The 27,410-nt window shown below is 49.2% G+C and overlaps 1 pseudogene; it reads left to right on the forward strand.

The window, feature by feature from the left end:
* The first annotated feature begins 1,279 nt into the window (after window positions 1-1,279).
* Window positions 1,280-27,410, forward strand: part of LOC115464598 — a 274,379-nt pseudogene continuing 248,248 nt past the window's right edge.

Genomic DNA, 27,410 nt, shown 5'->3' on the forward strand with positions numbered 1-27,410 from the left:
TCAACTGAAGTTCAGGTTAAAGTCATGGGCCTGTAAGATTTTCTCTCATTTTAGATCCTGAACCAAAGTCTCAGGCCTTGAATCAAAGCTCTTAGCTATGATGATAATATACAGTGTGTTTAGTAACGTTATAGAAATGATTAGTAGTAAGGGGTAAACTGACAGTACCTGCCTGATAGTTCAGTGTGTCACTTGTATCCAGAATAGGAGGCTCCTTCTCTTACTATGGGGGGTTATTTCAGTCCCCCTCCACTTTCTAAGCTATTCAGATATTCAGCTGTAGCAGTAAGTGGCATCTGAGTCGCTCACAGCCAGATATTCAGACTGGTGTCCGGTTAACATTAGTGCATAAAGTTAGGACAGCCTTTTTGCTATCCTAACTTTGAGGTCCTTTTACAAAGCTGTGGTAAAAAGTGGTCTGCAGTAGTGTGCAGCATGCCAAAGCCACTCTTTACCACAGCTGGCAATTCTCTTTATTTAAATGGAGGTCATTAATGGCCGTGTGCTGATGAAAATATTGACGTGCAGCGATTTAGGAGGCGGTAAGGGCTCACATGCTAGCCCGGAGGTAATTGGACAGCATTCGGCGATGGCCATATACCGCTGGGCATACCTACTCCCCACCCCCATGCTAGAAAATAGAAAAATATTTTCTGGTGTGGCAAATAGAAAACTACTGCAGGGCTCCTGTGTGCGGCCTGCGGAAAGTGCTGTATTGCCGCACAGTAACCCTACCGCCGCTTTGTAAAAGGGCCCCATTATGAAGTTACTTAGCTGCTTAGCAGACTGAAAGTCGCCACTAAGTAGGTGCTCTTTCCACACTCTGCCCCCAGCCCTCCTCTAATCTGGTTAGGAAATGGCCGGTTAGTGGTGATATTCGGTAGCAGTGATCAGTTAAATGCCACTGAATATTGATCTATAGCAATTAGATGAACAATCTGCTTAAAATAACTACTGATAGCAGAGATTTCCATTACGTTTATGCAGTAGCAGAATCCACAACAGAGCTGTCTGTAGCTCTTGAAGAAAGGAGTTGTCCACTTCAATATTAAAATGATCAGGTTACTGTTAGAATATATTTCTGATGATGATCAGCACAGCAGCACCCCTCATTTTTTTTGGTCTCTGTACAAATGGAGGTGACTATGAAAACAGCGTAATTCTAAGCACTTATAGGCTGTGTGGGAACTTTTTTTTGAAACATATTTTACTATATTTTTCCTGCAGCAGGCTCCTACAATGTCAAGCCTGACATATTATTCCAGTTTGAGCAAGAGGGATTTGGGACTGAGGCTCAGGAATCTGAGGAAAGAGGAAATCTGACAACCACAGCCACGTGTGAGGAACTGCATCAAACAGGTGATGTAGCTTGAATTAAAGCTAGAAGCAAACTGATTCAAACATGTCCTACAAGAAAGACAGCTCCTATGGACCAGGAACAGTGAGAATGAGGTGTTTTAATCATGGTCCCTGCTTCTAAGTTCTAACCTTTGTCGTGTGGATAATGTAATTGTTATGTTTTCCTTATTTTTACTTTTCTCCTTACATTATCTGATTTGCCTCTTTCCTTCTCTTTGGGGCATAAAGCAGTATTTGGACATTTTTCTCATAAAATCATCCAAATTAGTATTTTAAAAACCTATTTTACAGATGTTTTTCTATGATTTTCGTCTATAGTGCGTCCAAATCTCAAACAGGCGTATCGGGGAGGGGGGGAGGCGTTAAGAGCGGAATTTGGACATTCCTAAGACTTGGATGTTTTTTGTCCATAACTGACCAGATGACCACTGGAGGGAATTAGGGATGACCTTCCCTTACTCCCTCAGTGGTCACTGACCCCCTCCCATCCCCCCAAAATAAGATTAAAAACATTAATTGCCAGCCTCAGATGTTATACTAAGGTCCATTAGAGCAGCTTTCAGGTCCCTGGAGTAGGCTAGTGGTGGGTGCTGTGCACTGCAGACAGGTGGACCCAGGCCCATACCTCCTCCTACCTGTTACACTTGTGGTGGAAAATGTGATTCCTCCTGTACTCACCAGAAACCCATTGTACCCACACATAGATGTCCTCTTCACCCATAAGGGCTATTGTAGTGGCGTAAAGTTGGGAGTTATAGGTTTTGGGGGTCTCAGCAGACAAGATAAAGGAGGTTGGGTGAGATGTATACCTGGGAGCATTTATTTGAAGTCCACTTTTGTGCCCCCTAGGGTGCCCCATTGTTCTCGTGGGATGTCTGTGTGGCCAGTCTACTAAAAATGTTGGCTCGTCCTACATCCCAATGGCTTGATCTTGTGCATTTTTCACTTGGACTTTTGTTCTCTGTGAGTCACACAATAAATCTTTTGAAAGTACCAAGTTTACTTTTCTTGCTTTCTGGAGTCCATGGTCCATTTCCCGCCATCCTTTTGCCTCTGCTGTACCCCGTGGGAATTCAGAGTTCTCCACCTGGGTGGATTTCTAGTGGAGCTATCCTTCTTAGAACATGCCATACAAAAGCTGTTCAAATTGTGATTAGCACTTCATGAACAACACAAGCTCCTTCCACTGCCAGACACTTTGTTTAAAGCCGATGGGTTTTAGTTTGTGTGATGACTCTTTCTCCGAGGACAAGCAGGCTGCTTGTTCTCACTGATGGGTGACGTCCCACGGCAGCCCCAGGTCTGGAAATCTTCCTAGCAACAAAGCTTGCTAGAGCCCTCGAGCGCACGCATCGCATATGCGTGGCCACCTTAGTCTCTTTTTTTTCCATGGTCAGAGCAGCTGTTTTTTGGTTCCTCTGTGCCCTACAGAAGAAGAGCCCTCACTTCGTGCGTTTTCGCTGAGTTTCTTCGTTTTTTCGTTCGAGTTAGCTCGTGTTGAGCTGTTCTTTTCTTTAAAAAAAAAACCCAAAAAACCCCCCCTTTCCTCTATTTCTTAGTTGGTCCCTTAAGTTTCCTTTCGTTTCCGTGTGCGGCCCTTTTGGCCGCCTGTACGGGTTTTTCCCTTTTTGTGCCCTTCTTTTTGGCACCATCGCGAGTTTTGATTTCGCCGCCACTATTTTTCTATCGATGACATCGAGGATCGCCAGCGGCTTCAAGAAGTGTACTAGGTGCAACCGGGCAATCTCAGGCACTGATCCACATGCGTGGTGTATTCAGTGCCTTGGGGCCGAGCATTGCCCCGACGCTTGTAAGTTGTGTCTTAGCCTTAAAAAGCGGACACAGGCGTCGAGACAAGCTCAGCGGGAACGCCTGTTTGGAGCTTTGCTAGGTATTTCAACGTCAACAGCGGCAGTGTCCACTTCTCAACACCGCCATCGAGGACATGGTTCCTCGGCGCAGACGGGCCCGGCTTCGGACTGCAGTCAGAACTAGTGTCCGATACCGAGGGGAGGCCTCGTTGGAGGTAGAAGAGGACCCAAGATATTTCTCTGATGAGGAGTCTTGTGGTCTCCCTTCTGATCCTACTCCTTTGCCAGAGAGAAAGCTTTCTCCCCCGGAGAGTCTGTCTTTCTCTTCTTTTGTGCGGGAAATGTCTACGGCCATTCCCTTCCCTGTGGTAACTGAGGATGAGTCCAGGGCCGAGATGTTCGAGGTCCTCGACTATCCTTCGCCACCTAAGGAGTCGTCCACTGTTCCTCTACATAGTGTCCTTAAGCAGACATTGCTGGCGAACTGGATGAAACCGTTAGCTAATCCCACCATTCCCAAGAAGGTTGAGTCCCAGTATCGGATTCAAAGGGACACGGAGTTGATGAAGACCCAGTTGCCTCACGACTCTGTGGTTGTTGATTCCACTCTCAAGAGGGCCAAGAGTTCTAGAGATTATGCCTCGGCGTCCCCAGGGCGGGAGTCTAGAACTTTGGGCTCTTTTTGGAGGAAGGCCTATCATTCCTCTATGCTCGTCTCCAAGATTCAGTCGTACCAGCTCTACACGAGCATCCACTTGTGGAATAATGTGAAGCAACTGGTGGACTTGGTCGATAAGCTCCCTTCGGAGCAGGCCTTTTCAGGAGGTAGTCAGGCAGCTGAAGGCGTGTTGTAAATTCCTGTCCAGGGGTGCTTACGACTCTTTTGATGTTGCATCCAGGGCCGCTGCTCAGGGTATAGTGATGCGCAGACTCTCATGGCTGCATGCCTCTGACCTGGAGAATCGAGTCCAGCAGTGGATTGCGGATGCTTCTTGCCGGGGCAGGAAACTGCCCTCGACAAACTCTCCCACCGGGCGCCTTCAGCATCTACCTCATCAGGTAGATGTTTTTACAGAGGAAGGAGGACTGCTCCCTATACTTATAAGCGTAGGTACAATCCACCTTCCCGACAGCCTGCTCCGGCTAAGCCCCAGCGCGCTCGTTCACGTCAACAGCGTGTGCCTCGACAGGCCCCTGCAGCTCCCCAGCAAAAGCAAGGAACGGGCTTTTGACTGGCTCCAGTTGAGCATAGCCACTATAAAGGTGTCTGTGCCGGACGATCTGCTGGTCGGAGGGAGGTTAAAATTTTTTCACCAAAGGTGGCCTCTCATAACCTCCGATCGGTGGGTTCTCTAAATAGTCCAGCTAGGATACTCCCTCAATTTGATATCCAAACCTCCAAATTGTCCACCGGGAGCTCAGTCCTTCAGCTTCCAGCACAGGCAGGTACTTCTCAGCGCCAATGCGGTCAAGCCCGTTCCACAGGGGCAAGAAGGGCTGGGATTCTATTCCAGGTACTTCCTTGTGCAAAAGAAAACAGGGGATGCGTCCCATCCTAGACCTAAGGGCCCTGAACAAATATCTGGTTCGAGAAATGTTCAGGATGCTTTTCCTGGGCACCCTTCTTCCCATGATTCAGGAGAACGATTGGCTGTGCTCTCTGGACTTACAGGATGCTTATACACACATCCTGATACTTCCAGCTCACAGGCAGTATCTTCGATTCCGCCTGGGCACACGGCACTTTCAGTATTGTGTGCTGCCCTTTGGTCTCATGTCTGTGCCTAGGGTGTTTACAAAATGCCTGGCAGTAGTTGCAGCATCGCTACGCAGACTGGGAGTGCATGTGTTCCATTATCTTGACGATTGGCTGGTGAAGAACACCTCGGAGGCAGGAGCTCTGCAGTCCATGCAGATGACTATTCAACTCCTAGAGCTACTGGGGTTTGTTATAAATTACCCAAAGTCCCACCTTCTTCCAGTTCAACAACTAGAATTCATAGGAGCTCTGCTGGACTCACAGACAGCTCGTGCCTATCTTCCCAAGGCGAGGGCAGACAATCTTCTGTCCCTCGTTTCCTTGGCCAGAGCGTCTCAGCAGATCACAGCTCGGCAGATGTTGAGATTGGTAGGCCATATAGCCTCCACAGTTCATGTGACTCCCATGGCCTGTCTTCACATGAGATCAGCTCAATGGACCCTAGCTTCCCAGTGGTATCAAGCTGCAGGGGATCTAGAGGTTGTAATCCAATTGTCCACCGCTTTTTACAACTCCCTGTTATGGTGGACAATTCGATCCAATTTGACCTTGGGACGTCCCTTTCAAATTCCTCAGTCACAAAAAGTGCTGACAACGGATGCATCCCTCCTGGGGTGGGGAGCCCAGTCTCCTCGAGTTGCGAGCGGACTGGAACACGCTAAAGGCTTTCAGAGATCGGTTGTCCAATCAAATCATTCAAATTCAGACAGACAATCAGGTTGCCATGTATTACATCAACAAGCAGGGGGTTACCAGATTTCGCCCCCTGTGTCAGGAAGCCATCCAGTTGTGGCTTTGGGCTAGCCGTTACGGCATGTTTCTCCAAGCCACGTATCTGGCAGGTGTAAACAACAGTCTGGCCGACAGGTTGAGCAGGATAATGCAACCTCACGAGTGGTAGCTCAACTCGAGCGTGGTACGCAAGATCTTCCAAGCGTGGGGCACCCCCTTGGTGGATCTTTTTGCCACTCAGATCAATCACAAGATCCCTCAGTTCTGTTCCAGACTTCAGGCCCACGGCAGGCTAGCATCAGATGCCTTTCTCCTTCATTGGGGAGAGGGCCTCCTGTATGCATATCCTCCCATACCTTTGGTGGGGAAGACTTTGCTGAAACTCAAGCAAGACGGCGGAACCATGATTCTGATTGCTCCGTTTTGGCCTCGTCAGATCTGCACTTGTCAGAGTCTGATCTTAAGACCAACTCAGTAAGGGTTCATCTTAGTGCTATTAGTGCTTATCATTATCGTGTGGAGGGTAAGCCTATCTCGGGACAGCCTTTAGTTGTTTGCTTCATGAAAGGTTTGCTTTTGTCAAAGCCCCCTGTCAAGCCTCCTACAGTGTCATGGGATCTCAACGTCGTTCTCACCCAGCTGATGAAACCTCCTTTTGAGCCACTGAATTCCTGCCATCTGAAGTATTTGACCTGGAAGGTCATTTTCTTGGTGGCTGTGACTTCAGCTCGTAGAGTCAGTGAGCTCCAAGCCTTGGTAGCTCATGCTCCATATACCAAATTTCATCACAACAGAGTAGTCCTCCACACTCACCCTAAGATTTTGCCAAAGGTGATGTTGGAGTTCCATCTGAACCAGTCAATTGTCTTGCCAACATTTTTTCCCCGTCCTCATACCCGCCCTGCTGAACGTCAGTTGCATACATTAGACTGCAAGAGAGCATTGGCCTTCTATGTGGAGCGGACAGCTAGACAGTCCACCCAAATGTTTGTTTCTTTTGATCCCAACAGAAGGGGAGTGGCTGTAGGGAAACGCACCATTTCCAATTGGCTAGCAAGTTGCATTTCTTTCACTTACGCCCAAGCTGGGCTGACTCTTGAGGGTCATGTGACGTCTCACAGTGTTCGAGCCATGGCAGCATCAGTGGCCCACTGGAAGTCAGCCACTATTGAGGAGATTTGCAAGGCTGCGACTTGGTCATCAGTCCACACATTCACATCTCATTACTGCCTGCAGCAGGACACCCGACTTGACAGTCGGTTTGTGCAGTCGGTGCTGCAGAATCTGTTTGGGGTTTAGAATCCAACTCCACCCCCCTAGGCCCATTTTTATTCTGTTCCAGGCTGCACTGTCAGTTAGCTGTTTCTTTGTAGGTCAATTCTTGTTATGTCCTCGCCGTTGCAAGGCCCAATTGACTCTGTTTGTTATTTTGAGTGAGCCTGGGGGCTAGGGGTACCCCATCAGTGAAAACAAGCAGCCTGCTTGTCCTTGGAGAAAGCAAAGTTACTTACCTGTAGCAGGTATTCTCAGAGGACAGCAGGCTGATTGTTCTTATAAACCCGCCCACCTCCCCTTTGGAGTTGTCTCTTTCCTTGTCTTTGCTTTATAAGTTGACTAAGTGGCACGCTCGCGCGACGGGCGGGAAGATGGCCGCGCATGCGCGCACTTGTGTGCTCGAGGGCTCTAGCAAGCTTTGTTGCTAGGAAGATTTCCAGACCTGGGGCTGCCGTGGGACGTCACCCATCAGTGAGAACAATCAGCCTGCTGTCCTCGGACAATACCTGCTACAGGTAAGTAACTTCGCTATAGGATGGGGAGACCATTAGTCCTGGGCATTTTTATTTGCAGTAAGAAGAGCCACCTTTTGGCAGACCTTGCCCCAGAGCCCGCTTTCAAACAGGCTACAGACACTTTGCAAAATAACACAAAACCCTTCTAAAAGACACTCAAAACCTATACAGGAAAAACTTTTCAAATCATAACAGCCATGACCCACCTATGAAAAGACGGTGTTATAAACCTGCTACTGGGAAACTGGAACAAGTTCGACTGTTATGCGTTCCTACACAGACACTACATTTTAGCATAATCCTTAACCTCAGCTAGACATGCAGTACACGGACAGACCCTCACCTGATACAAAATAGTGGACCACAAAAAACATGCAGACAAAATCTGAAATGGAGACTCTATAAGCAGTGAAAGTATAGGTAAAAGAAAAACAGAAAAGCATTTTCTCTGTACTTTGTAGATGACGGCAGAAAAAGACCTGCACGGTCCATCCAGTCTGCCCAAGAAGATAAACTGATATGTGCCACTTTTTGTGTCTTTTTCAGGGCACAGACCGTATAAGTCTGCCCCGCCTCCCACCACCGGCTCTGGCACAGACTGTATAAGTCTGCCCAGTACTATCCCTGCCTCCCAACCACCAGCCCCGCCTCCCACTACCGGCTCTGCCACCCAATCTTGGCTAAGCTCCTGAGGATCCATTCCTTCTGAACAGGATTCCTTTATGTTTATCCCACGCATGTTTGAATTCCGTTACCGTTTTCATCTCCACCACCTCCCATGGGAGGGCATTCCAAGCATCCACCACTCTCTCCGTGAAAAAATAGTTCCTGACATTTTTCTTGAGTCTGCTCCCCTTCAATCTCATTTCATGTCCTCTTGTTCTACCGCCTTTGCATCTCCGGAAAAGGTTCGTTTGCGGATTAATACCTTTCAAATATTTGAACGTCTGTATCATATCGCCCCTGTTTCTCCTTTCCTCCAGGGTATACATGTTCAGGTCAGCAAGTCTCTCCTTATACTTCTGTAACACAACTCCCATACCATTCTCGTAGCTTTTCTTTGCACCGCTTCAATTCTTTTTACATCCTTAGCAAGATACGGCCTCCAAAACTGAATACAATACTCCAGGTGGGGCCTCACCAACGACTTATACAGGGGCATCAACACTCCCTTTTTCAGCTGGTCACACCTCTTTCTATACAGCCTAACAACCTTCTTGCTATGGCCACCGCCTTGTCACACTGTTTCGTCGCCTTCAAATCCTCAGATACTATCACCCCAAGATCCCTCTCCCCGTCCGTACCTATCAGACTCTCCCCGCCTAACACATACATCTCCCGTGGATTTCCATTCCCTAAGTGCCAGAGCCGATGGTGGGAGGCAGGGATAGTGCTGGGCAGACTTGTACGGTCTGTGCCCTGAAAAAGACAGGTACAAATCAAGGTAAGGTATACACAAAAAAGTGGCACATTTCTTGGGCAGACTGGATGGACTGTGCAGGTCTTTTTCTGCCGTCATCTACTATGTTACTTTGCTTCTCCGAGGACAAGCAGGCTGCTTGTTCTCACGACTGGGGGGGTTGACGTCCACGGCAGCCCCCACCAACCGGAACAAAACTTCGCGGGCGGTCCCGCACGCAGGGCACGCCCACCGCGCATGCGCGGCCGCCTTCCCGCCCGTGCGCGACCGTTCCCGCTCAGTTCTTTCTTTTCCGCGCTGGAGAGAGCCGCGTTCGTCTCTCTCTCTCTGTGAGCCCCGGAAACCGGATCGCGTTTTCGCGCGAATTTTTCTTCTTTTCTTTCATTGTTCGTGTTTTTCTCTTTTCGTTTAAAAAAAAAAAAAAAACGCGCTGAACTTTGTTTCCCTCGTCTCTTAGCGAGGGCATCGCACTGCGGCCTTGTGGCCGCGCGGTCGATTTATTTTCGAGGTGTGATTTTTACCGCCACCATCGACGACTTTGACTTCGCCGACGCGATTTTTCCGTCGATGTCCTCGAAGGTCCCGAGTGGATTTAAAAAGTGTGGTCGGTGCGGCCGGCATATCTCGCAGACCGACACTCACGCTTGGTGCCTCCAGTGCCTCGGGCCGGAGCACGATACCAAGTCGTGTACCTTGTGTCTCGGTCTCCAGAAACGGACACAAGTAGCGAGGCAAGTTCTTCGGGACCGTCTTTTTGGAACTTGCGCCGGCCCCTCGACGTCGACTTCGACGGCATCGGTATCGACGGCCAGTTCTTCGGTACCGGTATCGATGTCTACGAAATCGGCACAGATGGCATCGACCCCAGGAGTACAGGGCCCGCCGGTCCTCCGGAGACGGAAGGGGTGAGAGGCCGCGCGGGCAATCGGCCCCGGTCACTCCCTCTACCCAGGGCCCTCGGGACCGAACCTTGTCGGACCCGATCCCTCGAGGCAGAGGGGGATCTACTTCCTCCTCGTCAGTCCCACCGAGCGCCGATGACGGGCACCGCAAAAAGGCGAAGAAGCACAGTCATCGGTCGCCCACGACGCACCCGGCTCCCGGCGCCAGAGAGGAGTCGACGCCGAGGAAGCGCCAGCGTCGAGAGGAGAGGTCCCCCTCTGTAGTAGAGGTTCCAGCACTTCGGTGCAGTCTCCTGGACCCGAACAGCTTCCAGCACCGACACCTCTACCGGCCCCCTCGCCTTTCCCGTCAGCGGGCCTGGATGAGTGCCTCCGAGCCATCCTTCCGGGGATCCTGGAAGGGCTGATGCGCCAGACTGTGCCGGTGTCGGGGGTGCTTGCGCCCTCGGCGCTGTTGATGGCGGCGCCGGCGTGCTCTAGCCCAGTGCCGAGGCCTTCGATGCCGTCTCGACCGCCACGCAGGTGGAGTCGACGTCGATGGAGGGAGCTTCATCCCCGCCGGCGCGGGAGTCCACCGCTCGACGACGCCACCGAGGCCTCGGTGCCTCGACGTCGAGCCGGGCCCAGTTGAGGACTGAGCTGCAAGATCTCATGTCTGACACCGAGGAAGAGGCCTCGTGGGGGGAGGAGGAGGACCCCAGATATTTCTCCTCAGAGGAGTCTGTGGGCCTTCCCTCCGACCCCACGCCTTCACCAGAGAGAAAGCTCTCGCCACCTGAGAGCCTCTCCTTTGCCTCCTTCGTCAGGGACATGTCTATATGCATTCCCTTCCCCGTGATCTCTGTGGATGAGCCGAGGGCTGAGATGCTCGAGGTCCTCGATTATCCATCACCACCTAGAGAGTCCTCCACGGTGCCGTTGCATAATGTCCTCAAAGAGACACTGCTTCGCAACTGGTTGAGACCATTATCTAATCCCACCATCCCCAAGAAAGCAGAGTCCCAATACAGAATCCACTCGGACCCAGAGTTAATGCGGCCCCAACTGCCTCATGACTCGGCGGTCGTGGACTCTGCTCTCAAGAGAGCACGGAGTTCGAGGGATACCGCTTCGGCGCCCCCGGGGCGGGAGTCTCGCACTCTGGACTCGTTTGGGAGGAAGGCCTACCAATCTTCCATGCTCGTGACCCGCATCCAGTCTTACCAGCTCTACACGAGCATACACATGCGGAATAATGTGAAGCAACTGGCGGACCTGGTTGACAAGCTCCCGCCGGAGCAGTCCAGGCCTTTTCAGGAGGTGGTCAGGCAGCTGAAGGCGTGCAGAAAGTTCCTGTCCAGGGGTATCAATTACGCCTGTGACGTGGCATCTCGTGCTGCGGCCCAAGGTATAGTGATGCGCAGGCTCTCATGGCTGCGTGCCTCTGACCTGGACAACCGCACCCAGCAGAGACTGGCCGACGTCCCTTGCCGGGGGATAATATATATATATATTTTTTTATAGTTTATTTCTTTTATTGAAATTATTATCAAATAAACAGCATACAAATAGCTAAAACTTCAAGTACAATTTGCTTTTCATTTGTTAATTCCCCCTCCCCCCAACATTTCATATCCTACCCTCCCTCCCTACCCAGGCGGTGACTGAGTGTGATCAATATATTGTTCGTAAAGTGTCCAAATCTTATTAAAAGTTAGTACGGACCCTCTTCGCATAGCTGTTAGCTTTGACATTTGGTAGAGAAAGTCTACTTTCCTGGTTACCACCTGTAGGGCTGGTGTCTCAACTTGCTTCCATGCTCGAGCCAATCCTAGCTTTGCCGCCACAAAGTATTGAATCGCCAGCCTGTGTTGCCAGCTTGGTATGGACGCTGGTCGAAAATGAAGCAAGCAATGTTCTGCTTTCCATGCATATGTCCTCTGTAGTATTTTATTAACCAGGTCCACTACAGCCTTCCAATATTCATTTACTTTCTCGCATGTCCACCAAATGTGATAGAATGTTCCCCTTTGCCCACACTCCCTCCAACATTGCCCCGACACTCCCGGGTACATTTTATGGAGGCGGTCAGGCATATAGTACCACCAGTACAACATTTTAAATCCATTTTCATTCACTGTTTGTGCCAGAGATGGATTAAGTAAATATTTATAATTTGCTTTCCATTCTGCTTTGGAGTATGTGGTCTGTAATGCTTCCTCCCACTGGGCTTGATAACGCACCTGTGGGTCCGTGCGTCCCAGCAGGGCCGAGTATATGCGAGTTATACCTCCCCTGCCTCCCCCTCTGCTAATAGCTATTTCCATGGCTGTTTCGGCTAGGTCTAACTCGTCCTGCGCTTTCTTTTTAAGGAAGCTACGTAAGTTACAGTAATAAGTGAGGTCTCTTTCTTTTAAACCATATTCTTCCTGAAGCTCAATGAACTGAAGCATTTTTCCCTCTTTCCATAATTGCCCCAGTGTGCACAACCCAGCTTGGGCCCATATCTCAAATACCTTCTCCGATCTCCCCAGTGGAAATCCTGTTGCCCACCTTATAGCTGTTTGCCGATAATAAATCCTCTCAGGGAACAGCTTCTTCCTCACTTGATACCACGTCCACATTGGATGTTTTAGCCCAATGGGCATTTGCTTAATTATAGGAACCATTTCCTCACCCGGTATCCACAAGATATCCTCAATTGTTCTCCTACCCAACCAAGCTCTTTCCCAATGCAACCATTTCTTGGCTGCTCCAGGGGACCATTCCGCCAAAATTCGAATTTGTGCCGCCTGATAATATAAGTAAAAATTGGGTACCCCCATTCCACCTCTCTCCCATGATTGGTACATCATAGCTCGCCGCACTCTTGGCGGACGTTTTTTCCATATATATGCAAACATTTTGCGATTGAGTTTTGCAAAAAAGCTATTGGGGATTGGTATCGGAATTGCCATAAACAAATATAACAATTTCGGGAGCAGCATCATTTTAACAGCATTAATGCGCCCTTTCCAGGAGACATTAAGTCCTTCCCATTTATCCAATTCGCTAAATAGTTCTTCAACTTTTTTGGGGAAATTAGCTGCATATAATCCCTCTATTTGTGTTGTCACCTGTATTCCCAAATATCGTATGGATTTTGTCGCCCATACAAAAGGGAAGGCAGCCTTAAGGGCCTTTAGTTCCTCAGGCGGTACCGTAAGATTAAGGAAAGTCGACTTGTCTAGATTAGGTTTAAATCCCGATAATTGCCCATATCGTTCCAGATGCTCTACTATCCTCTCGACCGATTTCAATGGGCTCGAGATTGTCAACAGAACATCATCGGCAAACAGCATAAGTTTATGTTCCCTTAAACCCCTCACCACCCCTGTCACCTCCCTATCTTTCCTAATCATATTGGCCAATGGTTCTAATGACAGGGCAAATAGTAGTGGTGATATTGCACATCCCTGTCTGGTTCCCCGCCGAAGGCTAAATGTTCTTGTATAAGTCCCATTGATCTTTATGGTGGCCATTGGAGCCTGATAAAGCAATTGTAGCCAGCTCAGAAACCTCCCATCAATACCTACTCGCTGTAATGCTGCAAATAGAAACGACCAGTCCACACGGTCGAACGCTTTTTCTGCGTCTATTGATAGCAATACCGCCGGTGTCTGGTCATCCCTCACCTGTTGAATAACATGCATTAGACACCTTATATTGTCAAAGGTCTGGCGCCCCTCTATAAAATCCGCCTGATCTGCATGTATTACCCCTGGGAGCTGCTTCTGTAACCTTCGAGCCAGGATTTTTGTGAATATCTTATAATCCACATTTAAGAGTGATATTGGCCTATATGAACTGCATAGCTTTGGATTTTTCCCTGGTTTTAATATTAAAGTTATTGCCGCCAGTCTCCAGGTGTCTGGGAGCTTTTGTGAGTCCTCTAATGCATTAAATAGTTTCTGTAATATTGGTGTAAGGTGTTTACTAAACAGTTTGTAAAATCTTGTGGGAAACCCATCGGGGCCAGGAGCTTTACCACTTGCCATATCTGTTATTGCCCACATTATCTCCTCTGATGTGATGGGTGTGGATAATTGGGTTGCCCCCCCCCCCCCTCTCTATCTGAGGCAGATCCGCCTCCTTTAAGTATTGCTCTATTTCAACCAACTCCGGGGTTTGTTCTGGTTCATATACAGTGGGGGAAATAAGTATTTGATCCCTTGCTGATTTTGTAAGTGTGCCCACTGACAAAGACATGAGCAGCCCATAATTGAAGGGTAGGTTATTGGTAACAGTGAGAGATAGCACATCACAAATTAAATCCGGAAAATCACATTGTGGAAAGTATATGAATTTATTTGCATTCTGCAGAGGGAAATAAGTATTTGATCCCCCACCAACCAGTAAGAGATCTGGCCCCTACAGACCAGGTAGATGCTCCAAATCAACTCGTTACCTGCATGACAGACAGCTGTCGGCAATGGTCACCTGTATGAAAGACACCTGTCCACAGACTCAGTGAATCAGTCAGACTCTAACCTCTACTAAATGGCCAAGAGCAAGGAGCTGTCTAAGGATGTCAGGGACAAGATCATACACCTGCACAAGGCTGGAATGGGCTACAAAACCATCAGTAAGACGCTGGGCGAGAAGGAGACAACTGTTGGTGCCATAGTAAGAAAATGGAAGAAGTACAAAATGACTGTCAATCGACAAAGATCTGGGGCTCCACGCAAAATCTCACCTCGTGGGGTATCCTTGATCATGAGGAAGGTTAGAAATCAGCCTACAACTACAAGGGGGGAACTTGTCAATGATCTCAAGGCAGCTGGGACCACTGTCACCACAAAAACCATTGGTAACACATTACGACATAACGGATTGCAATCCTGCAGTGCCCGCAAGGTCCCCCTGCTCCGGAAGGCACATGTGACGGCCCGTCTGAAGTTTGCCAGTGAACACCTGGATGATGCCGAGAGTGATTGGGAGAAGGTGCTGTGGTCAGATGAGACAAAAATTGAGCTCTTTGGCATGAACTCAACTCGCCGTGTTTGGAGGAAGAGAAATGCTGCCTATGACCCAAAGAACACCGTCCCCACTGTCAAGCATGGAGGTGGAAATGTTATGTTTTGGGGGTGTTTCTCTGCTAAGGGCACAGGACTACTTCACCGCATCAATGGGAGAATGGATGGGGCCATGTACCGTACAATTCTGAGTGACAACCTCCTTCCCTCCGCCAGGGCCTTAAAAATGGGTCGTGACTGGGTCTTCCAGCACGACAATGACCCAAAACATACAGCCAAGGCAACAAAGGAGTGGCTCAGGAAGAAGCACATTAGGGTCATGGAGTGGCCTAGCCAGTCACCAGACCTTAATCCCATTGAAAACTTATGGAGGGAGCTGAAGCTGCGAGTTGCCAAGCGACAGCCCAGAACTCTTAATGATTTAGAGATGATCTGCAAAGAGGAGTGGACCAAAATTCCTCCTGACATGTGTGCAAACCTCATCATCAACTACAGAAGACGTCTGACCGCTGTGCTTGCCAACAAGGGTTTTGCCACCAAGTATTAGGTCTTGTTTGCCAGAGGGATCAAATACTTATTTCCCTCTGCAGAATGCAAATAAATTCATATACTTTCCACAATGTGATTTTCCGGATTTAATTTGTGATGTGCTATCTCTCACTGTTACCAATAACCTACCCTTCAATTATGGGCTGCTCATGTCTTTGTCAGTGGGCACACTTACAAAATCAGCAAGGGATCAAATACTTATTTCCCCCACTGTAAATTGGTAACGTGAGTGAGAAATGCCTCATGTATGTGTTCTATTTGTGAGACATAGTCTCCTTCTGCTGTTTGTATGCCCCCTATATAATTACGTTGAGACAGTTTTTTAAGCTTGCATGCTAATAGCCTACCTGCTTTGTCTCCAAATTCAAAATTTTCCTGCTGTGTTATTTGCAATTTTACGGCTAAGTCCGCCATCAGTAGTTCGTTCAGCTTTAGTCTCAATTCCTGTATTTTTGCTAATCCTTCAGTATTTTTGGGGTCTTTTTTGTGTTGTTGTTCCAGTTGTCGCAATTCTATTCTAATATTATCCTCCTGTTCTGATCGGGCTTTTGCCAGATGGGCTCTAAACGCTATTAATTTCCCTCGGAGTACCGCTTTAAGACCCTCCCACAAAAATTGTGGGTGGATCTCTCCTACATCATTATATTCTAGATACTCCAGAATATATATCTCTATCACTGGGATATTTTTAGTGTCTAATAAGAGCATCTCGTCCATCCGCCAATATCTGGTACCCACCTGCCGGGCCCCTGCAAATAGCTCAAGCACCACTGGGGCATGGTCAGACCAGGTGCGGGGTTCTATATATGTCTGTCGTATTCTATTTGCAATTATCACATCTCCCATCCATCCATCTACTCTAGAGTATGTCTTATATTGAGAAGAGTAATATGTGTAGTCTCTTTCTTGCCCATGTTTGGCCCTCCATACATCTGTCAGGCCCCATCTAGCCATGAATCTCTTCCATATTTTCCTATCTGATTTAGCATATACTGCCTGGCCTGAGGAGTTATCCAAGTGTGGTTGGATCGTGAGATTAAAATCTCCGCCCACTATTAGGTGTCCTTGCAGGTGTTTTTGTATTTGGTGTTCTACTTTTTCTATAAACAATCCCTGTCCCGTGTTTGGTGCATAAACATTAACAATCATATATTGAACATTATATAGTGATACCAACAGCATCAAAAATCTACCTTCTACATCTTTTATAACTTGACGGACCTCCCAAGGGAGTGCGCCAGACAACGCTATTAACACTCCCCTCTGTTTTGAGTTGTTTACGCAAGATGAAAAATATATAGTGGGGTATCGCCTATGACACACCAACTTCTCATAACCTTTTTTCAGGTGTGTCTCTTGTAAGAGTACCACATCAGCGCTCAAGCGCACCATTTCTTTGAATGTTAGTTGGCGCTTCATAGGCGTGTTAAGGCCCCGCACATTAAACGTTACACATTTGAACACTTTATCTCCCGACATCAAATAATAAGTCATTATATGAACACCACCTCTCCCTCCCCCTCCCCCTCCCCCCCCCTTCCCCATAACCTGATATGGCATATCTCTATTATGTTCGAGAACATGCCTATAATGGTGTGGACTTCCGGTCCCGTTTATTTTTCCAGCCTGCTCAGTTTATTTGATCCATCCTTGTTGTTTACTATGTTCTAGCCAGTTCCAGTTTGTCCCGTTATCAACGCAGTATATAGTATTTTTATATTCCAATTATTGATGCTCTTTTCACGGGCCTTTTCCTGGCCGTATTGCCTGATCTGATGCTTGTCTCCGTAGTCTTCCACGACCTTTCGATACTCGCTGCCATTTCTGCTTGCTATTTCTTTGTAACCCAGATGTTGGCTTTGGTGACGGTGCTTTACCCATCGTTTCCGGGCCCAAATATTCGTGAGCTTCTTCTAGCGATGCCACCTTGCGTTGTTTGCCTTCTTTATAAAATATTAGGGCAAACGGATGTTGCCATCTGTATTTTATTCCTTCTGCTCTAAGCTTCTCCATCAGCGGGCGCAGTTCTCCACGCCGTTTTAAAGTGGTAGCCGCTAGGTCTTGAAACAATTCAGTGGGGTATGTCTCCCATGTAATTGGGCTAGTCGCTCTAGCTTGGTGCATAATTTCTTCTTTCACTTTGAACTCCGAAAAGCAGGCCACTATTACTACTACTACTACTACTATTTAGCATTTCTATAGCGCTACAAGGCATACGCAGCGCTGTACAAACATAGAAGAAAGACAGTCCCTGCTCAAAGAGCTTACAATCTAATAGACAAAAAATAAATAAAGTAAGCAAATCAAATCAATTAATGTGAACGGGAAGGAAGAGAGGAGGGTAGGTGGAGGCGAGTGGTTACAAGTGGTTACGAGTCAAAAGCAGTGTTAAAGAGGTGGGTTTTCAGTCTAGATTTAAAGGTGGCCAAGGATGGGGCAAGACGTAGGGGCTCAGGAAGTTTATTCCAGGCGTAGGGTGCAGCAAGACAGAAGGCGCGAAGTCTGGAGTTGGCAGTAGTGGAGAAGGGAACAGATAAGAAGGATTTATCCATGGAGCGGAGTGCACGGGAAGGGGTGTAGGGAAGGACGAGTGTGGAGAGATACTGGGGAGCAGCAGAGTGAATACATTTATAGGTTAGTAGAAGAAGTTTGAACAGGATGCGAAAACGGATAGGGAGCCAGTGAAGGGTCTTGAGGAGAGGGGTAGTATGAGTAAAGCGACCCTGGCGGAAGATGAGACGGGCAGCAGAGTTTTGAACCGACTGGAGAGGGGAGAGGTGACTAAGTGGGAGGCCAGCAAGAAGCAGATTGCAGTAGTCTAAACGAGATGTGACAAGGGTGTGGATGAGGGTTTTGGTAGAGTGCTCGGAAAGAAAGGGGCGGATTTTACGGATGTTGTAAAGAAAGAAACGACAGGTCTTGGCGGTCTGCTGGATATGAGCAGAGAAGGAGAGAGAAGAGTCAAAGATGACCCCAAGGTTTCGAGCTGAGGAGACAGGGAGAATGAGAGAGCCATCAACAGAAATAGAAAACGGGGGGAGCGGCGTATTTGCCCTTCTTGACCCCAGCGCCCGGTGTGCTCGTTCTAGTCTGATGCTTTCTGGGGCTATTGGGCGGTCAGATGTGGAAAGGAGTTGGGCTGCTATTGCTTGCACTACTTTTTCACAGTTATTATATTCTGGTAACTCCGGTAGGCCCCGCACTCTAATGTTGGAGCGTCGGCTTCTGTTTTCAAGGTCTTCCACCTTGTCCGTTAGGAATTTCATGTCTGAATGATGTTCTGTCACCTGCTTCTCAACCGTATTTAGGGCTTCTGCGTGTTCTTCTAGCCCCATTTCTACCTCATTGACACGATTACCCAGATCTTTGATTTCTTCCCTCAGGTCCGCACTCAGTTGCGCAAAGTCTTGTCGCATCGCTTTTATATCTTTTTTTATATCCTGGAGCCATGTGCTTAGTTGCTCCCATTTGTCCGGCGGGACCTCATTTTCTCCATCAGCTTCCCGCTCTCTCTGGGTAGCCGGCGAGCTAGGGCTTGATATGCTCTCTTGGCCTTCTTGTTCTTCGGCCTGTATCTCTGGCGCTCGTTCACGTTGGCGGTAAGCAAAGTTCGTCAAATCTGCCTTTTTAAGTTTTGTGTCCGCCATCTTTCGAGTCGCGGGAGTTTCGCCTCTCACTCTCTTAACTTTCACCTTGTTTTGTGGATCGTTTGCTCTATTTGTTAGCTCGTTTTCGGGCTGGAAGTCGGGAGCTCCGCAATCAGACCGCCATTGCAGAGCGTGACGTCACTGGAAGTCCGGGGGGATAATATTTTTGGTGAGAAGGTCGAGCAGCTGGTGGACCAACTGCATCAGCGGGAAACCGCCCTCGACAAGCTCTCCCACCGGGCGCCTTCAGCATCCACCTCAGCAGGTGGACGTTTTTCCCGGGCCAGGCAGGCTGCGCCCTACGCCTATAACAAGCGTAGGTACACCCAGCCGGCCCGAAGGCCTCGTCAGGCACAGGGACAGTCCCAGCGCGCTCGTTCCTCTAAACAGCGTGCACCTAAGCAGCCCCCTGCGCCTCCACAGCAAAAGCCGGGGACGGGCTTTTGACTGGATCCTTGGGAACATAGCCGCCCTCAAAGTGTCCGTACCGGACGATCTGCCGGTCAGGGGGATGTTAAAATTTTTTCACCAAAGGTGGCCTCTCATAACCTCCGACCAGTGGGTTCTCCAAATAGTGCGGTGCGGATATGCCCTGAATTTGGCCTCCCTTCCACCAAATTGTCCTCCGGGAGCTCAATCCTTCAGCTCCCGTCACAAGCAGGTACTTGCAGAGGAACTCTCCGCCCTTCTCAGCGCCAATGCGGTCGAGCCCGTACCACCCGGGCAGGAAGGGCAGGGATTCTATTCCAGGTACTTCCTTGTGGAAAAGAAAACAGGGGGGATGCGCCCCATCCTAGACCTGAGAGGCCTGAACAAATTCCTGGTCAAAGAAAAGTTCAGGATGCTTTCCTTGGGCACCCTTCTGTCAATGATTCAGAAAAACGATTGGCTATGTTCCCTGGATTTAAAGGACGCATACACTCACATCCCGATACTGCCAGCTCACAGACAGTATCTCAGATTCCGCCTGGGCACACGGCACTTTCAGTATTGTGTGCTGCCCTTTGGGCTCGCCTCTGCCCCACGGGTGTTTACGAAGTGCCTCGTGGTGGTAGCGGCGTATCTACGCAAGCTGGGAGTGCACGTGTTCCCATATCTCGACGATTGGCTGGTCAAGAACACCTCGGAGGTGGGAGCTCTCCGGTCCATGCAGTGCACTATTCGCCTCCTGGAGCTGCTGGGGTTTGCGATAAATTACCCAAAGTCCCATCTCCAGCCTGCCCAATCTCTGGAATTCATAGGAGCTCTGCTGAATACTCAGACGGCTCAGGCCTTCCTTCCAGAAGCGAGGGCCAACAACCTCCTGTCCCTGGCTTCCCAGACCAGAGCGTCTCAGCAGATCACAGCTCGGCAGATGTTGAGACTTCTGGGTCATATGGCCTCTACAGTTCATGTGACTCCCATGGCGCGTCTTCACATGAGATCTGCTCAATGGACCCTAGCTTCCCAGTGGTATCAAGCTACCGGGAATCTAGAAGATGTCATCCGGCTCTCCACCAGCTGCCGCAATTCACTGCACTGGTGGACCATTCGGACCAATTTGACCTTGGGACGCCCATTCCAAATTCCACAGCCCACGAAAGTGCTAACGACGGATGCGTCTCTCCTGGGCTGGGGGGCTCATGTCGATGGGCTTCACACCCAAGGACTGTGGTCCCTCCAGGAAAAGGGTCTTCAGATCAACCTCCTGGAGCTCCGAGCGGTCTGGAACGCACTGAAGGCTTTCAGAGATCGGCTGTCCTGTCAAATTATCCAAATTCGGACAGACAATCAGGTTGCAATGTATTACATCAACAAGCAGGGGGGCACCGGATCTCGCCCCCTGTGTCAGGAAGCCGTCGGGATGTGGCGTTGGGCCTGCCAGTTCGGCATGCTTCTCCAAGCCACATACCTGGCAGGTGTAAACAACAGTCTGGCCGACAGACTGAGCAGAGTCATGCAACCGCACGAGTGGTCGCTCCATTCCAGAGTGGTACGCAAGATCTTCCGAGAGTGGGGCACCCCCTCGGTGGACCTTTTCGCCTCTCAGACCAACCACAAGCTGCCTCTGTTCTGTTCCAGACTACAGGCACACGGCAGACTAGTGTCGGATGCCTTTCTCCTCCATTGGGGGACTGGCCTCCTGTATGCTTATCCTCCCATACCTGTGGTGGGGAAGACCTTACTGAAGCTCAAGCAAGATCACGGCACCATGATTCTGATAGCGCCCTTTTGGCCCTGTCAGATCTGGTTCCCTCTACTTCTGGAGTTGTCCTCCAAAGAACCGTGGAGATTGGAGTTTTTTCCGACCCTCATTTCGCAGAACGACGGAGCGCTTCTGCACCCCAACCTTCAGTCTCTGGCTCTCACGGCCTGGATGTTGAGGGCGTAGATTTCGCTTCGCTGGGTTTGTCTGAGGGTGTCTCCCATGTCTTGCTTGCCTCTAGGAAGGATTCCACTAAAAAGAGTTACTTTTTCAAGTGGAGGAGGTTTGTCGTTTGGTGTGAGAGCAAGGCCCTAGAACCTCGTTCTTGTCCTGCACAGAACCTGCTTGAATACCTTCTGCACTTATCAGAGTCTGGCCTCAAGACCAACTCAGTAAGGAATCACCTTAGTGCGATTAGTGCTTACCATTATCGTGTAGAGGGTAAAGCCATCTCTGGAGAGCCTTTAGTCGTTCGATTCATGAGAGGCTTGCTTTTGTCAAAGCCCCCTGTCAAGCCTCCTGCAGTGTCATGGGATCTCAACGTCGTCCTCACCCAGCTGATGAAACCTCCTTTTGAGCCACTGAATTCCTGCCATCTGAAGTACTTGACCTGGAAGGTCATTTTCTTGGTGGCAGTTACTTCAGCTCATAGGGTCAGTGAGCTTCAAGCCCTGGTAGCTCATGCTCCGTATACTAAATTTCATCACAACAGAGTAGTGCTCCGCCCTCACCCAAAGTTCCTGCCAAAGGTGGTGTCGGAGTTCCATCTTAACCAGTCAATTGTCTTGCCAACATTCTTTCCCAGACCGCATACCCACCCTGCTGAACATCAGTTGCACACATTGGACTGCAAGAGAGCATTGGCCTTCTACTTGGAGCGGACACAGCCCCACAGACAGTCCGCCCAATTGTTTGTTTCTTTCGACCCTAACAGGATAGGGGTCGCTGTCGGGAAACGCACCATCTCCAATTGGCTAGCAGATTGCATTTCCTTCACTTACGCCCAGGCTGGGCTGACTCTTGAGGGTCATGTCACGGCTCATAGTGTCAGAGCCATGGCAGCGTCGGTGGCTCACTTGAAGTCAGTCACTATTGAAGAGATTTGCAAGGCTGCGACGTGGTCATCTGTCCACACATTCACATCACATTACTGCCTCCAGCAGGATACCCGACGCGACAGTCGGTTCGGGCAGTCGGTGCTGCAGAATCTGTTTGGGGTGTAAATCCAACTCCACCCTCCAGGACCCGATTTATTCTGTTCAGGCTGCACTCTCAGTTAGTTGTTCTTCGTAGGTCAATTTCTGTTATACCCTCGCCGTTGCGAGGTTAAATTGAACTGGGTTCTTGTTTTGAGTGAGCCTGAGAGCTAGGGATACCCCAGTCGTGAGAACAAGCAGCCTTTGTCCTCGGAGAAAGCGAATGATACATACCTGTAGCAGGTGTTCTCCGAGGACAGCAGGCTGATTGTTCTCACCTACCCTCCCTCCACCCCTTGGAGTTGCGTTTTTGATCATTTGCTTGTCATTCAACTGAGCGGGAACGGTCGCCCACGGGCGGGAAGGCAGCCGCGCATGCGCGGTGGGCGTGCCCTGCGTGCGGGACCGCCCGCGAAGTTTTGTTCCGGTTGGTGGGGGCTGCCGTGGACGTCAACCCCCCCAGTTGTGAGAACAATCAGCCTGCTGTCCTCGGAGAACACCTGCTACAGGTATGTATCATTCGCTATTTCTTCGCATTGAATTTTAATTGCCAAACCTTATACCATTCTTCTAGCTTCCTCAGATCCTTTTTCATGTTTTCCACTCCCTCCGGGGTGTCCACTCTGTTACAGATCTTAGTATCATCCGCAAATTGGGAAACTTTACCTTCTAACCCTTCGGCAATGTCACTCACAAATATATTGAACAGAATCGTCCCCAGCACCGATCCTTGAGGCACTCCACTACTCACCTTTCCCTCTTCCGAGCAAATTCCATTCACCACCACCTTCTGGCGTCTGTCCGTCAACCAGTTCCTAATCCAGTTCACCACTTCGGGTCCTATCTTCAGCCCATCCAGTTTATTTAAAAGCCTCCTGTGGGGAACCGTGTCAAAAGCTTTGCTGAAATCTAAGTAGATTATGACTATAGCTCGTCCCTGATTCAATTCTCCTGTCACCCAATCAAAGAATTCAATGAGATTTGTTTGGCACGATTTCCCTTTGGTAAAACCATGTTGTCTCGGATCTTGCAACTTATTGGCGTCCAGGAAATTCACTATCATTTCCTTCAGCATCGCTTCCATTACTTTTCCAATAACCGAAGTGAAGCTTACCTGCCTGTAGTTACCAGCTTCTTCCCTGTCACCAGTTTTGTGAAGAGGGACCACATCTGCCGTTCTCCAATCCCTTGGAACCTCTCCCGTCTGCAAGGATTTATTAAACAAATCTTTAAGGGGACCCGCCAGAACTTCTCTGAGCTCCCTCAGTATCCTGGGGTGGATCTCTGTTAAATAGTGGAGTGAGTGGCCTAGTGGTTAGGGTGGTGGACTTTGGTCCTGAGGAACTGAGTTCGATTCCCAGCACAGGCGGGCAAGTCATTTAACCCTCCATTGCCTGCAGCATTAAGCCTGCCATGAGTGGGAAAGCGCGGGGCACAAAAATAAATAAATAATAAATAAATACAAAAATAGAAAAGATGTATCTTTCCCAAAGCAGACACATACCAATCCTTAAAAAGTATTAAATAAAAATATGTTTTTCTGTTTTTCCTTTGTTGAATGGGTACTTTTCTAATTGAGTTAGTCCCAGTCTGTTCCACTATTTGTGTCAGTCTTCTAAATTTTTTTTCAGGTTTGCCTTTCCATTTCTTCTCTACATCCATCTGGCACTGATCTTTCTTTCTTTTTATGCTCATTTTTCTCGTCTCTACTTCTATATCCACCCATATTTGATTTTTAGCCCTCATTCTCCCTTTCTTTCGCCTTCTAGTACTTAGTCGCCTTATCTCCTTCTTACCTTCTTTCCAGCAATTTCATTGCCCCCTCTGTCTTTCTCCTTCCCCAGTCTGCCAATCCCGCCCCCCTTTGTCTTTCACCCACTCTCTAGTCCCCCATTTCTATCCTCTGTACTCACCCTCTGAGCCCTCATCTACTCTCCACTGCTTTTCATCCCCTCATCAGCTCCAGTTCCATCCCTGTCTCTCCATCCTTCACTTGTCTCCAGGCCATTCTCTCTCTTACCTTCTACCCCATCTACTGTTGCCTCTGTTTGACAACATTTACTATGTTTCTACCCTCACTTGAACCCCTTGGGATCTCCTTCCTCACTCATACTCTTCCACAGCACCCCATCCTGGTCTCAGAACACAGAGAGCCCCTGTTCAAATACAGGGTAAGCAACCACAAACTAACCCCCCCCAGGGCCGGTCTTAGGGCGAGGCGACCACATAGGGCCCCGTGCTCAAGGGGGCCCCGTGTGGCGCACCTGAGGTCGCCCCGCCCGCCGCTCCCACCCCCTGACGGTTGATCGCTGCTCCTACCACCCTGTCCTACCTTTAAAAAAAATTTGAGACGCGCCGGAGTAGCAGGCAGCAGCGCCTCGCGTCTGCCCTGCCAGTAAAAATCTCCTGGACATCGTTGGGCCTTCCCACATTGAGTCCCACCTTCCTCTGAGTCCCCCCGACCCGACCCACCTACCAACTCTGTTCTCCTGCTACTCCAGCGCTTCACAATTTTTTTTTAAAGGCAGTGGGTGGCGCCAGGCAGCAGGAGAACAGAGTTGGTAGGTGGGTCGGGTCGGGGGGACTCAGATGGGAGAAGGGTGTGAGATGGGGGTTCTCAGATGGGGGAGGGGGTAAGGGGGACTCAGATGGGAGAAGGATGTGGGATGGGGGTTCTCAGATGGGGGAGGGGGTTTTCGGATGGCGGAAGCCAGGGACTGGGGTGGGGAGGCGAGGGGGTTCTCGAATGGGAGGAAGGGAGGGGGCTCTCAGATGGGAGAAGGGGGGCTGGAACTGGGGTTTGAGAAGAGGCCATATGGGAAAATGGGGGCCATGCATGGGGCTGGTGGGAAAATGGGGCATGCGTGGGTCAGGTGGGAGAATGGTTCTGGGGCTGAAAAGGGGGGCCCTAATACAAGGCATGTGGATGAAGGGGGCTGGAACTGGGGGCTCAAAAGGAGGGTAGGTGGGATAAGGGGGCTAGTACTGGGCCTGGAGGCTGAAAAGGGGCAGGGGCTAAAACTGTGGGTACTGGGGGCTGAAGAGATAGGGAGAAGTGGCTGGGGCTCAAGCTTGGGACTGGTGAGAGAAAAGGGCTGGGGACTGGGGTTGAAACTGGGGGCTGAAAAGGGGACAGGGAGAAGTGGCTGGGGGCTGAAGCTCGGGACTGGTGGGAGAAAAGGGCTGGGGCTAAAACGGGGGGGCTGAAAAGGGGACAGGGAGAAATGGCTGGGGGGCTGAAGCTCGGGATGTGGGAGAAAAGGGCTGGGGCTGAAACAGGGGACTGGTGGGATAGTGGGGCTGGAACTGGGGGCTGAAAAAAAGGGGCCGAGAGAGGGGCAGATCCTGGATGGAAGGGGGAGCGAGAGGGAGGGCAGACCCGGATGGATGGGAGAGGGAGGGCAAATGGTGGATTGAAGGGGCAGAGAGAAAGGGCAGACAGTGGATGGAAGGGGGAGAGGGCAGACGGGCAGATGGTGGATGGAAGGGGCAGAGATAGAGGGCCGATGTGGATGGAAGGGGCAGGGAGAGAGGGCAGACATTTGGATGGAGGGGACAGCAGAGAGGGCAGACACTGGATGGCAGAGAGAGAACGAAGACAGATGCTGGATGGAAGGAAGACAGTGAAAAGAAGATGAGGAAAGCAGAAACCAGAGACAACAAACTGTAAATAAAATATATATTTTTATTTTTTTGCTTTAGGATAAAGTAGTATTGTAGCTGTGTTAATAAATGTTTATAATAGAACATGTAAACAAGGTAGTCTTTTTATTGGACTAATTTTAATACATTTTGGCAAACTTTTGGAGAACAAAACCCCCTTCCTCAGGTCAGGATAGGATACTGTAACATACTGTATTGACCTGAGGAAGGATGTTTTGGCCTCTGAAAGCTAAATGTATGAGTCCAATAAAATGGTATTATTTTATTTTCTATATTTATTTCTTTTCTATTTGTTAATTTGTAAAGTGGTGATTGGTATTTGTTAATTTTTTCAAATTTACATCTGCTGTCTTTATATTTTGCACAGTACTAGGGGACATTTTCTGTTTCTGTGGTGTTGCATTGTATGTGTTTGTGAAAAAGACATGGTTTTCAGTTGGCATTGACTGTGCAGAACCAACAAGCCCTGGAGCTTGGGGGCCTTGGAGCTCGGAAGGAGGGGTGGCCAGCCCTGGAGCTAGGGTGGGGGCGGAGTTAAGGTGGGGGCTGGGCTAGGGTGGGGCCCCATGAAATTGGTCTGCATAGGGCCCCGCACTTGCTAAGACCGGCCCTGACCCCCCCCTATTTACTAAGCTGCGCGGCTTAGTAAACAGGGGGGTAAAAGTACTAATGTAGGCAAAAATTAAACTGAAACTCAAGATGCCAGATTTTGCATGCAGTGCAAAACCAATTAGAAGGAAATGCATTTCCTCATGTATAGTGAAGTAAATTCTCAAAACTGACATAATTCTATCACTAACTGAAAATAAAATCATTTTCCCTATCTTTGTAATCTGGCAATTGTATTTTTCTAATCATCTTGTTTCCAGTCTCTGGTTCTTTTTCCCTACCTCTGTACGCTTAACTGTTTCCAGGAGCTCTTGTTTATGTGCTATTTCTTTTCTCACATCTTTCTTTTTCATTTCCGGCCCTACATCCATTTTTAGCACTGATCTTTTAGCTTTCTTCCATTTTTCTGCTTCCTTCCAAATCTTCCCCTCTCTTCAATCCATGTGCAGCTTCTCCCCTCTCCATTCCATCCATGGGCACCATGTCCCCCTCTCCCTTCCCTTTCCCTCCTTTCCATCCATGGGCAGCTTCAGAGTGGAGGAATAGCCTAGTAGTTACTGCCTGTAAGATTGGAGGGACTGTGAGGAGGGAAATAAGGAGATGTGCAGCTTTGGCACTAGTTTTCACTATGGTTGCAAGGGAGAGGGGCATTTCCACCCCCATAGTGACACCTATGCCACTGAACCCATAGTAGAGATCCTGAAAATGGAAGAGGTTCCTTTCAGTGACCAAGAGTGGTGAGCAAGGAATTCCTATGTCAAAAAAAATCATTGCTGTGTGCTGTGGTGTATTTC

Source organism: Microcaecilia unicolor, chromosome 1, assembly GCF_901765095.1.
Source record: "Microcaecilia unicolor chromosome 1, aMicUni1.1, whole genome shotgun sequence".
Lineage (NCBI taxonomy): Eukaryota > Metazoa > Chordata > Amphibia > Gymnophiona > Siphonopidae > Microcaecilia > Microcaecilia unicolor.